This window comes from Phyllobates terribilis, unplaced genomic scaffold (genome assembly GCF_046119375.1).
Source record: "Phyllobates terribilis strain yellow unplaced genomic scaffold, ASM4611937v1 Scaffold_38__1_contigs__length_12584779, whole genome shotgun sequence".
NCBI classification, from domain to species: Eukaryota; Metazoa; Chordata; class Amphibia; order Anura; family Dendrobatidae; genus Phyllobates; species Phyllobates terribilis.
This window is the reverse complement of record NW_027362798.1, coordinates 1,433,875-1,446,400: the sequence shown is the minus strand read 5'-3', so window position 1 is coordinate 1,446,400 and position 12,526 is coordinate 1,433,875. Positions and strand designations below refer to the sequence as shown.

Genomic DNA, 12,526 nt, shown 5'->3' with positions numbered 1-12,526 from the left:
GCCACCCAAGGATCCTGAAAAGTCCATTTGTGGAGATGAGCTCCTGGACTCCCGTTAAGAAGACATGTTGTCAACCTCTAGATCCCTTACATGCCTGCACTTTTCGGCTTGCTGCTGCTGCAATCCACGCGTTTTAGATCTGCATAACTCCACCTCTTTAAACACAGCACCTTCACCCCCTGCTGTTCCCACCCGCCTCAACACCATTGGAAGGGAGGAGAACCAATTAAGGCGGGGGGTGGGGTGGAACGAGCAGCTGTCTACCCTTAGCAGGAGGGCTCCTGATTACATACCTCTCCTGCTGCTGCTGCTGCTGGCTGTCCAGCAGCAGACTGAAGGTGGCTGCTGCTGTGCACAGGTATATAAAGGCTCAGAGCCTATTATGACACGCGCAGCCAGCGTTCCATTGCCACATTCCATCTACTGCAGGCAAGATACCTGGCTGGCTGAATGTCGCTGAGAAGCTCACAGAGACCGCCATAAGCAACAGTTTAACAGAATGCCACAGACTAATCAACCAAACTTTTTGGGTTGGGTTCTCTTTTATAGTCTGCAGGCATTAAATGAAAGAAGTCAGTGTTCCAGCAGAAGGAGACAACGTTTCAGAAAAGGCATTGTAGCAAACCAAAAAAGAAATTTTAAGCGCAGCAGAGTAACCAGCGCACATACCTGTTAGCTCAGGTGAGTTTAAAAGGCTGCTGTTGATAACAAGGGCATTTGCTAAATAGATGGTGTGTGTGCAACAATATACTGAAAGGTCAATTATATTGTGCAGCTTATCTCACCACCTGTAGTTATTTAGGTGAAAGCTCCAAAATGCTTGCCTAATATGTCTGTTTATCCAAAAGGAAGTAAAAAGGGAGAGCTAGAAAGATAGCATTGCATCACATTACATGGCAATGCAATGCACAGTTGCTGAAGTTGAACCAAAATGAGCTTGTAATCTGGCTTCTGCAACTTTGAACATGAAAAATCCAATGAGGAGAAGAAAAGCAAAGCCAAAGAGTCCATCCCAAAATCCGACAAACAAGCAAAATGAACAAAAAACATTGAATTCAATTCTTTCTGATTTTAGAAACTGCATTAAAGAAGGGGTGCACCGGTCCTGGAGATACTGCAATACCAGGTCAATGCGTGGAGTGGACAGAGCAAGCTCTTTTTCCATCTCCCTGTTCTAAAAATCCATTTAATATATGGTCCCCAGATAGGGGACGTATCAGATATTAAACTGATAAGAACAGATACTACACTTGATCTTAGCCAAAAGGCCGAGAAGCGATAACCAGAATTGGTTTCAAACTACGGAGCCACCCAAGGATCCTGAAAAGTCCATTTGTGGAGATGAGCTCCTGGACTCCCGTTAAGAAGACATGTTGTCAACCTCTAGATCCCTTACATGCCTGCACTTTTCGGCTTGCTGCTGCTGCAATCCACGCGTTTTAGATCTGCATAACTCCACCTCTTTAAACACAGCACCTTCACCCCCTGCTGTTCCCACCCGCCTCAACACCATTGGAAGGGAGGAGAACCAATTAAGGCGGGGGGTGGGGTGGAACGAGCAGCTGTCTACCCTTAGCAGGAGGGCTCCTGATTACATACCTCTCCTGCTGCTGCTGCTGCTGGCTGTCCAGCAGCAGACTGAAGGTGGCTGCTGCTGTGCACAGGTATATAAAGGCTCAGAGCCTATTATGACACGCGCAGCCAGCGTTCCATTGCCACATTCCATCTACTGCAGGCAGGATACCTGGCTGGCTGAATGTCGCTGAGAAGCTCACAGAGACCGCCATAAGCAACAGTTTAACAGAATGCCACAGACTAATCAACCAAACTTTTTGGGTTGGGTTCTCTTTTATAGTCTGCAGGCATTAAATGAAAGAAGTCAGTGTTCCAGCAGAAGGAGACAACGTTTCAGAAAAGGCATTGTAGCAAACCAAAAAAGAAATTTTAAGCGCAGCAGAGTAACCAGCGCACATACCTGTTAGCTCAGGTGAGTTTAAAAGGCTGCTGTTGATAACAAGGGCATTTGCTAAATAGATGGTGTGTGTGCAACAATATACTGAAAGGTCAATTATATTGTGCAGCTTATCTCACCACCTGTAGTTATTTAGGTGAAAGCTCCAAAATGCTTGCCTAATATGTCTGTTTATCCAAAAGGAAGTAAAAAGGGAGAGCTAGAAAGATAGCATTGCATCACATTACATGGCAATGCAATGCACAGTTGCTGAAGTTGAACCAAAATGAGCTTGTAATCTGGCTTCTGCAACTTTGAACATGAAAAATCCAATGAGGAGAAGAAAAGCAAAGCCAAAGAGTCCATCCCAAAATCCGACAAACAAGCAAAATGAACAAAAAACATTGAATTCAATTCTTTCTGATTTTAGAAACTGCATTAAAGAAGGGGTGCACCGGTCCTGGAGATACTGCAATACCAGGTCAATGCGTGGAGTGGACAGAGCAAGCTCTTTTTCAATCTCCCTGTTCTAAAAATCCATTTAATATATGGTCCCCAGATAGGGGACGTATCAGATATTAAACTGATAAGAACAGATACTACACTTGATCTTAGCCAAAAGGCCGAGAAGCGATAACCAGAATTGGTTTCAAACTACGGAGCCACCCAAGGATCCTGAAAAGTCCATTTGTGGAGATGAGCTCCTGGACTCCCGTTAAGAAGACATGTTGTCAACCTCTAGATCCCTTACATGCCTGCACTTTTCGGCTTGCTGCTGCTGCAATCCACGCGTTTTAGATCTGCATAACTCCACCTCTTTAAACACAGCACCTTCACCCCCTGCTGTTCCCACCCGCCTCAACACCGTTGGAAGGGAGGAGAACCAATTAAGGCGGGGGGTGGGGTGGAACGAGCAGCTGTCTACCCTTAGCAGGAGGGCTCCTGATTACATACCTCTCCTGCTGCTGCTGCTGCTGGCTGTCCAGCAGCAGACTGAAGGTGGCTGCTGCTGTGCACAGGTATATAAAGGCTCAGAGCCTATTATGACACGCGCAGCCAGCGTTCCATTGCCACATTCCATCTACTGCAGGCAGGATACCTGGCTGGCTGAATGTCGCTGAGAAGCTCACAGAGACCGCCATAAGCAACAGTTTAACAGAATGCCACAGACTAATCAACCAAACTTTTTGGGTTGGGTTCTCTTTTATAGTCTGCAGGCATTAAATGAAAGAAGTCAGTGTTCCAGCAGAAGGAGACAACGTTTCAGAAAAGGCATTGTAGCAAACCAAAAAAGAAATTTTAAGCGCAGCAGAGTAACCAGCGCACATACCTGTTAGCTCAGGTGAGTTTAAAAGGCTGCTGTTGATAACAAGGGCATTTGCTAAATAGATGGTGTGTGTGCAACAATATACTGAAAGGTCAATTATATTGTGCAGCTTATCTCACCACCTGTAGTTATTTAGGTGAAAGCTCCAAAATGCTTGCCTAATATGTCTGTTTATCCAAAAGGAAGTAAAAAGGGAGAGCTAGAAAGATAGCATTGCATCACATTACATGGCAATGCAATGCACAGTTGCTGAAGTTGAACCAAAATGAGCTTGTAATCTGGCTTCTGCAACTTTGAACATGAAAAATCCAATGAGGAGAAGAAAAGCAAAGCCAAAGAGTCCATCCCAAAATCCGACAAACAAGCAAAATGAACAAAAAACATTGAATTCAATTCTTTCTGATTTTAGAAACTGCATTAAAGAAGGGGTGCACCGGTCCTGGGGATACTGCAATACCAGGTCAATGCGTGGAGTGGACAGAGCAAGCTCTTTTTCCATCTCCCTGTTCTAAAAATCCATTTAATATATGGTCCCCAGATAGGGGACGTATCAGATATTAAACTGATAAGAACAGATTTTTTGATTGAAGCTGCATCCAAGGCACTGAAAAATGTGACCGAAGTCACACCAAAACAGCGCACGAGGCGAGGATTCATGTGGACCCTTCCCGGAGGAGAGGGTCCCCAATAAACCATCCCCATCCCTCCGAGCCAGAAGGCCACAGCGAGGGTCAGGGATCTCCGATGCTCTCCCTAGCCGAAGCCGGAGAAGAGTCGTTTTCGTGCTCCCAGCTTCCATCTAGGCTGCCACCCTAGTGGAGCTGGAGCCTGTGTTGGTTTCTCAGCCCAAAGCTGACCGGACCTCCGACCGGGTTTATAAAAATTCCCCTTCCTAGCCCGGAGGCCAGGAATAGGGGGGGTTGCTCAGAAAGTATGATTGGCAAAGGTGCGGCGTGCTACGAAGCCAAGTCTTTCCGGGGTTCCCAGTCCCAGTAAGCTTGGACTCCCACCAGGGCGCCTACTCCTGGGGCACATTGCTCCAAAGCCCTCACACTTACCCAGCCTAGTGACTTCGATCCTGGAGGGCCATGTTTTCCATCAGATAACTCTATGAGCCACCTGGCGTACTAACAAGTGCACCAAACCAGTGTGTAATATGCATCAATTTACTAGGGCAGCCCAAGGACAAAACTGCTTTTTCAAAAGATACTACACTTGATCTTAGCCAAAAGGCCGAGAAGCGATAACCAGAATTGGTTTCAAACTACGGAGCCACCCAAGGATCCTGAAAAGTCCATTTGTGGAGATGAGCTCCTGGACTCCCGTTAAGAAGACATGTTGTCAACCTCTAGATCCCTTACATGCCTGCACTTTTCGGCTTGCTGCTGCTGCAATCCACGCGTTTTAGATCTGCATAACTCCACCTCTTTAAACACAGCACCTTCACCCCCTGCTGTTCCCACCCGCCTCAACACCGTTGGAAGGGAGGAGAACCAATTAAGGCGGGGGGTGGGGTGGAACGAGCAGCTGTCTACCCTTAGCAGGAGGGCTCCTGATTACATACCTCTCCTGCTGCTGCTGCTGCTGGCTGTCCAGCAGCAGACTGAAGGTGGCTGCTGCTGTGCACAGGTATATAAAGGCTCAGAGCCTATTATGACACGCGCAGCCAGCGTTCCATTGCCACATTCCATCTACTGCAGGCAGGATACCTGGCTGGCTGAATGTCGCTGAGAAGCTCACAGAGACCGCCATAAGCAACAGTTTAACAGAATGCCACAGACTAATCAACCAAACTTTTTGGGTTGGGTTCTCTTTTATAGTCTGCAGGCATTAAATGAAAGAAGTCAGTGTTCCAGCAGAAGGAGACAACGTTTCAGAAAAGGCATTGTAGCAAACCAAAAAAGAAATTTTAAGCGCAGCAGAGTAACCAGCGCACATACCTGTTAGCTCAGGTGAGTTTAAAAGGCTGCTGTTGATAACAAGGGCATTTGCTAAATAGATGGTGTGTGTGCAACAATATACTGAAAGGTCAATTATATTGTGCAGCTTATCTCACCACCTGTAGTTATTTAGGTGAAAGCTCCAAAATGCTTGCCTAATATGTCTGTTTATCCAAAAGGAAGTAAAAAGGGAGAGCTAGAAAGATAGCATTGCATCACATTACATGGCAATGCAATGCACAGTTGCTGAAGTTGAACCAAAATGAGCTTGTAATCTGGCTTCTGCAACTTTGAACATGAAAAATCCAATGAGGAGAAGAAAAGCAAAGCCAAAGAGTCCATCCCAAAATCCGACAAACAAGCAAAATGAACAAAAAACATTGAATTCAATTCTTTCTGATTTTAGAAACTGCATTAAAGAAGGGGTGCACCGGTCCTGGAGATACTGCAATACCAGGTCAATGCGTGGAGTGGACAGAGCAAGCTCTTTTTCCATCTCCCTGTTCTAAAAATCCATTTAATATATGGTCCCCAGATAGGGGACGTATCAGATATTAAACTGATAAGAACAGATACTACACTTGATCTTAGCCAAAAGGCCGAGAAGCGATAACCAGAATTGGTTTCAAACTACGGAGCCACCCAAGGATCCTGAAAAGTCCATTTGTGGAGATGAGCTCCTGGACTCCCGTTAAGAAGACATGTTGTCAACCTCTAGATCCCTTACATGCCTGCACTTTTCGGCTTGCTGCTGCTGCAATCCACGCGTTTTAGATCTGCATAACTCCACCTCTTTAAACACAGCACCTTCACCCCCTGCTGTTCCCACCCGCCTCAACACCGTTGGAAGGGAGGAGAACCAATTAAGGCGGGGGGTGGGGTGGAACGAGCAGCTGTCTACCCTTAGCAGGAGGGCTCCTGATTACATACCTCTCCTGCTGCTGCTGCTGCTGGCTGTCCAGCAGCAGACTGAAGGTGGCTGCTGCTGTGCACAGGTATATAAAGGCTCAGAGCCTATTATGACACGCGCAGCCAGCGTTCCATTGCCACATTCCATCTACTGCAGGCAGGATACCTGGCTGGCTGAATGTCGCTGAGAAGCTCACAGAGACCGCCATAAGCAACAGTTTAACAGAATGCCACAGACTAATCAACCAAACTTTTTGGGTTGGGTTCTCTTTTATAGTCTGCAGGCATTAAATGAAAGAAGTCAGTGTTCCAGCAGAAGGAGACAACGTTTCAGAAAAGGCATTGTAGCAAACCAAAAAAGAAATTTTAAGCGCAGCAGAGTAACCAGCGCACATACCTGTTAGCTCAGGTGAGTTTAAAAGGCTGCTGTTGATAACAAGGGCATTTGCTAAATAGATGGTGTGTGTGCAACAATATACTGAAAGGTCAATTATATTGTGCAGCTTATCTCACCACCTGTAGTTATTTAGGTGAAAGCTCCAAAATGCTTGCCTAATATGTCTGTTTATCCAAAAGGAAGTAAAAAGGGAGAGCTAGAAAGATAGCATTGCATCACATTACATGGCAATGCAATGCACAGTTGCTGAAGTTGAACCAAAATGAGCTTGTAATCTGGCTTCTGCAACTTTGAACATGAAAAATCCAATGAGGAGAAGAAAAGCAAAGCCAAAGAGTCCATCCCAAAATCCGACAAACAAGCAAAATGAACAAAAAACATTGAATTCAATTCTTTCTGATTTTAGAAACTGCATTAAAGAAGGGGTGCACCGGTCCTGGAGATACTGCAATACCAGGTCAATGCGTGGAGTGGACAGAGCAAGCTCTTTTTCCATCTCCCTGTTCTAAAAATCCATTTAATATATGGTCCCCAGATAGGGGACGTATCAGATATTAAACTGATAAGAACAGATTTTTTTTTTTTTTTTTTTTTTTTTTCCCTCAGATGGGGAAATCCACGGTCTATAGTCACGACCAAAGGAACTTCCTTCCAAACAGCTGCATCATCTCAACGACACAAATGCTGCTCCCATCATCACCGGAAAATTTTTATTTCTTCTTTTTAAACCTTACACAGAAAACAAGATCAAGAAGTATTTACAAAATATCTCCACTTTTTAACTTTCCATATTCCCTCCGCATCCACTTCCCCTCTCCTCTTTTTGTCCCATAGGAAACACACATACATCTTCCCCATAATCACCTTCACACTATCCTTTACAGCAATTTCCTTCCTTTTAAACACATACACATTCCTCACATCCCATAACACTTCCTTTATACACGCAAGCATCAACCACAAGACTCTTTCCTTCGTCCCATCACATATTCCCAAACCAAACATAAACAACTCAAAGGACAACAAATTCACACCACACAATTCTTTACACAAAGGCCCCATTCTCCCAATCACATCTCTAGCATACTGGCAATTCCAAAAAACATGCAACACACTTTCCCTTCCACCACAGCCATTTCTTGGACACGTTTCACTCCTCACTAAACCTCTATTCCTCTGAAACTCTCTTACTGGCAACACTCCATGCAAAGACTGCCACACAACCTCACTCTGCTTATTTGTCATACCACCCATCCGCACCTTCTTCCATACTTTTTGCACATCACACCCTCTCACCAAATTTATTCCACTCTCCATTTCTCTACACTCAATCATCCTGTACACAGCCTTCTTATTTCCCAACAACCTCACATCCACATCACACAACTCATACTTCACCAAAAACTTATAAACCCACACATACCACACGGGCACCTCAAAAGCAACCGGACACCGCAAATCCCTCTCTCTCCACTTCAAACGAAAAGAATAAGCCCCAAATAAATATCCACACATACATGAAAACTTTCCATCGCCCATAATCACTTTCAGCACAAACACCACAATATTCACACCCAAAAAAACTTCTAAATTTGGAAAACCCAAACCACCTTTCTCCATACGCTTCACCAACACTTCCCTCCGCGCCCTCTCCATTTTAGAATTCCACAAAAAAACAAACAAAATCCTATTCAATCCTCTCAAAACCATATAACCTGGTGGAAACACAACTGCAACATATAAATAAATAGGCAACACCACGCTTTTAATGACTAAGATTTTTCCAAAGAAAGTAAGGCTTCTCAACTTCCAAAAACATAACTTCTTTTCAACCTTCTCTTTCGCGTCATCCCAACTTTCTTTCCCATCCAATCTTTCTGAAAACTTCACTCCCAAAACCTTAATGGGCCCACTCACTACGTTCACACCTACATCTCTACTCAAAATACCACTTCCAAAAACCTTACACTCACTCTTTTCCCAATTCACTTTAAATGCAGACGCACCACAAAAGATAGACACTAACAACTTCACCCGCCTCACCGAACATTCAGAATCACATAATACACACACGTCATCCATATAACCACTCACCTTCCACTCTCTTCCTCCACCTCCCGGCACTTGCACACCTCGAACCACTTTATCCTTCCTCAACATACACAACAAAGGTTCAATTGCACAAATAAAAGCCACAGGGGATAACGGACACCCCTACCTCACGCCCGAATGCACATTCACTCTCCTACCGACATAACCGTTCATTAAAACACAACTATAAATATCTGTATATAGACTTCTCACTCTCCCAACAAAATCAGCAGGAAAACCCATTCTCAGCAACACTCTAAACAAAAAACCATGCGACAACCTATCATACGCCTTTTCAAAATCCAGGCTCAACAAAAACACACTCTTCTTCCGGCTCATACAATCCCATAGACAATCTCTCAATATACACACACACTCGTGAATCCGTCTCCCAGGTACTGCACAACACTGCTCATCCCCAATCACACTCTCTATCACATCACGCATCCTATTTGCCATTAATTTTGCGTAGATCTTATAATCACAGTTCAATAATGTTATTGGCCTCCAGTTTTTCAGACTCTTCAAATCACCCTTTTTCGGAATCAATACAACCATACCTGCACGCATACTACCTGCCACCTCCATATTTTCCCACATATACTTACAAAAATCCACAAAATCACTCCCAATCACATCCCACATCATGCGGTAAGATTCTACTGGAAGACCATCCTCCCCCGGCGTCTTATTCAAAGCCATACTACACATAACCTTCCATACTTCATCACTTGTCACAGCATCCATCAGCCTCTCTCTTTCCGCCTCATTCAATTTACTCTCTAACGTACTCAAAACATCATTCTCCAAACACTCATCCCTCCACTTTACAGCATACAAATCCTCATAAAACTTTGCCACTTCCTCACACATATCCTCTCCACTCACCTCGCTTCCATCTGCTCCATTCAACACACACATATTTTGCTTTTTCCCAAAAACCTTCTTGAAAAAAAAACGTGAACATTTTTCATCATACTCCAAATTATCAACTTTTGCTCTAAAGACAATACTCCTCCATTTTTCCAACAAGAACTCATGAACCTCCTTTTTCACTTGTAAAATATCCTCCTCCACCTCCATCCCTCCCTCCCTCAATTTATACAAGAAACTTAAACGTGCATTTAAACTCACAAAATGTCTCCTCTTGACTGCTGCCATCTTATAACCCAAATTTTTGAAAAAAATTTTTGTCTGTTTTTTAACCCAATCCCACCACCCACAAACATTCCCAAAACCATTTTTACACTCACACCACTCCTCATACCGTCTTGCATATTCCTTTCTTACTTCCTCATACTCCAATAACTTAACATTCAACTTCCACAAACCTTTCCCAAACACCCCATTCACATTCACATCCAACTCACACGACATGCACACATGATCTGAAAACAAAACATTCTCCTGCTTATAGTCAACAGGAATCATATTTTTTGAAATAAAACAGTAATCCAATCTAGATTGTATTCTTCCACTTTCGGAAAAGAAGGTATTTAACAAAGGCCTCACTTTACATACACTTTGCATATCATGCAAATCAAAATCACTAACCAACTCTAACAAAGTTTTCCCAGACACATCCACATTCACTCTCCCCACATCACAATTCATATCACCCACAATCACCACAGGCATTCTTCCCGGAACAAAAAGTTTAATTTTTTCAAATAACTTTTTCCGGTCATTTTTCTCCACCGGCGCATAAACATTAATAACACAAAATTTAACATTTTTATACTCAAAATTTGCTAAAATGCACCTCCCCACATCAATCACCACATAATCACTCAAAACCACCTCCCTCCCTTTAACTAAAATCCCCACACCATCATTTTTATTACATGCACTCCCCGACCACACAGATGCTCCATGAGACCATTCATCTCCTCTCACCCCATCCACCACTCCACACTCTTGCAAACAAAAAATCGATGCATTCTTCATAGCCAAAAAATCAAAAATTGCAGCCCTCCTGGCCTTATTTTTAAACACTCTCACATTTTGTGAAATTATAGTAAAACCCATTTTTTCCTTTTTTAAACCTCCTAAAAAAAACGAAAACAGAAAAGTTACAAAAACACTGCAAAAACTCCACTCACAAGAAAAAGCCTTTGACTTAAGTCAAAGCTTATAATAGGCATTATCACGCATATTGCAAGGCAACCTTAACCAGCACCCCCACTATCTTCTTCCACCATCTGAACCGAGCAACTCGTTTCCGAGCCGCTAGCAGCATCACCATCACCCCACCTTGCTTTCTTGGCACCCACTTTTCGCTGCGGTGCCTTGATATCTTCTTCATCATTTGCCCCACCACCCTCCCTGTGACATTTTCTACTCCCCCCACCCTCATCGGAGAAGTACTCCTCAATATTCTCAGGATCTGAAGGGTGTGATGACCCTTCCCCAGTTTCCATACAATCTGCAGCATCTACAACGTCCTGAAAGTCCAACGTATCCGGACACCTTCCTTCTCCCGCTGCATTCATCTGCCCCTCCATTCTCCTCAATTCTTTCACAAGCTCCTTCTCCATTTTAGGTGCCTTTTTCTCCTTCTGGTAAGCAGGCCTCAGACTCACAGTTTCAGGGGCAGACCTTTCACTCCGCCTCCTCTGCTCTCTCTCCATTCTAGCAGTTTCTCTTTCTATCTGCTGCAAAACCCTCCTCTCCTCCTCCTCCTTTTTCCTCTCCTTATCAGTTTTCCTGGGCACACCCTGCGGGCAATCTTTAAACATGTGCTCACCACTTCCACACATGTCACAAGCCTTGGGCTTCGGGCACGCACTTGCCACATGCCCCTCCTCTTTGCAGTTACGGCAACATTGCCCTTTCTTACATGCATCCTGCACATGTCCAAAGCAGTAACATTTCCTGCAATACATAGGCTGCCCTACATAGTAAAGGAAGCCCCTATGTCCCGCCACAGAAAAATTCGCAGGAGGATGTCTAAAGCCTCCCACACTTCCAGGATCCTTCTTCAGTTTCACCCGAAACTTGTATTTGCAGTTGAAAATACCTAAAGAATTAAACTGCTTTTCCCCTTTACGCACATAATCACAGTACCGTGCAAGGAAGCCTTCAAGCAATGCTGGCTCAGTAAAAGGGTTATAAACTGTTACCCACACAATCTTTTCTTGAAGTCCAAACAAGGGTTCAAACCACACCCCTTCCAAGAAAGGATCATCAGTGTGACTCCGAAGCCACTCAAACACATCAAGGCAGGTATTTTCTTCTACAAAAGTCACGTCATATGTACCTGATTTAGGAAACTCGTTGACGCTGTAGAAGTCGCCTCGTTTTGCTCCAGCTTTTCCTTCCAAAAGTTTCTCCACGATGAAGGACACATTATTCCTCTCGGAAACTGATGGATCCACTCCAATTCGGATAGTATTCTTCACGAAGTTCATCTTCAAAACCTGTCGGTATAATACCACAGAAAATCGCCAAATCCTTTCGCAAAAAGGCCTGGATTCCTCCAGAGAACTCGCACCTATCAGGCTGCAACCAAATGGTCTTAGCCAAAAGGCCGAGAAGCGATAACCAGAATTGGTTTCAAACTACGGAGCCACCCAAGGATCCTGAAAAGTCCATTTGTGGAGATGAGCTCCTGGACTCCCGTTAAGAAGACATGTTGTCAACCTCTAGATCCCTTACATGCCTGCACTTTTCGGCTTGCTGCTGCTGCAATCCACGCGTTTTAGATCTGCATAACTCCACCTCTTTAAACACAGCACCTTCACCCCCTGCTGTTCCCACCCGCCTCAACACCGTTGGAAGGGAGGAGAACCAATTAAGGCGGGGGGTGGGGTGGAACGAGCAGCTGTCTACCCTTAGCAGGAGGGCTCCTGATTACATACCTCTCCTGCTGCTGCTGCTGCTGGCTGTCCAGCAGCAGACTGAAGGTGGCT

At 44.4% G+C, this 12,526-nt stretch overlaps 5 non-coding genes and 1 pseudogene across 5 annotated transcripts; all 6 read right to left on the bottom strand.

The window, feature by feature from the left end:
• Positions 1–1,089: 1,089 nt before the first annotated feature.
• Positions 1,090–1,280, bottom strand: LOC141183646 (U2 spliceosomal RNA). Its single transcript, XR_012258479.1, has one exon. It is a non-coding gene; the product is annotated as a U2 spliceosomal RNA (small nuclear RNA).
• A 1,115-nt stretch (positions 1,281–2,395) lies between these two features.
• Positions 2,396–2,586, bottom strand: LOC141183191 (U2 spliceosomal RNA). Its single transcript, XR_012258192.1, has one exon. It is a non-coding gene; the product is annotated as a U2 spliceosomal RNA (small nuclear RNA).
• Positions 2,587–3,701: 1,115 nt separating this feature from the next.
• LOC141183278 (U2 spliceosomal RNA) lies at positions 3,702–3,883 on the bottom strand. Its single transcript, XR_012258271.1, has one exon. It is a non-coding gene; the product is annotated as a U2 spliceosomal RNA (small nuclear RNA).
• Positions 3,884–4,407: 524 nt separating this feature from the next.
• On the bottom strand, positions 4,408–4,523 carry LOC141183508 (U2 spliceosomal RNA; annotated as a pseudogene).
• A 1,115-nt stretch (positions 4,524–5,638) lies between these two features.
• LOC141183645 (U2 spliceosomal RNA) lies at positions 5,639–5,829 on the bottom strand. The gene has a single exon (XR_012258478.1). It is a non-coding gene; the product is annotated as a U2 spliceosomal RNA (small nuclear RNA).
• Positions 5,830–6,944: 1,115 nt separating this feature from the next.
• Positions 6,945–7,138, bottom strand: LOC141183452 (U2 spliceosomal RNA). Its single transcript, XR_012258400.1, has one exon. It is a non-coding gene; the product is annotated as a U2 spliceosomal RNA (small nuclear RNA).
• Positions 7,139–12,526: the final 5,388 nt, after the last annotated feature.